Here is a 428-nt window from a genome sequence, read left to right as displayed (position 1 = left end):
TTTTATGCATCGATTTTAGACATTAATCTGCTTATTGCGTAACTAAAAAAAGTTGCAAAAATTGTAAAATGATAGAAGACTTTTCAACTTAATTTAGTCCGCTCTACCTATAGCGCTTTGTCACACCTACCGGACACTTTGCACACACACACACACACACGCCCGCGCGCGCGCGCGTGTATATGTATATATATATAATATATACATATACATCTATATAGAGTGTACATATATATAGAGTGTGCGTGCATAATATAAATGTATATTAGACTATTAATAATGTAAAGTAAAAATAGATTTCTGTCATTACTTAATATATATGTATGTTACTATACGCTGAAGATGGCTCAAAGCAGAGTCGAGACGTTCATTTCTGAGAATTATGCATTGTAAATTAGATTTTTTTTGCACTAACGACAGCTTTGATT

At 32.5% G+C, this 428-nt stretch overlaps 1 protein-coding gene across 1 annotated transcript in view; it reads right to left on the bottom strand.

Moving 5' to 3' along the window:
* The window catches only part of LOC108694642, a 5,256-nt gene that overhangs the window by 2,170 nt on the left and 2,658 nt on the right, over positions 1–428 (bottom strand). The window lies entirely within an intron of this gene.

This window comes from Atta colombica, unplaced genomic scaffold (assembly GCF_001594045.1).
Source record: "Atta colombica isolate Treedump-2 unplaced genomic scaffold, Acol1.0 scaffold121, whole genome shotgun sequence".
NCBI lineage: Eukaryota > Metazoa > Arthropoda > Insecta > Hymenoptera > Formicidae > Atta > Atta colombica.
This window is presented reverse-complemented; position numbering and strand designations above follow the sequence as displayed.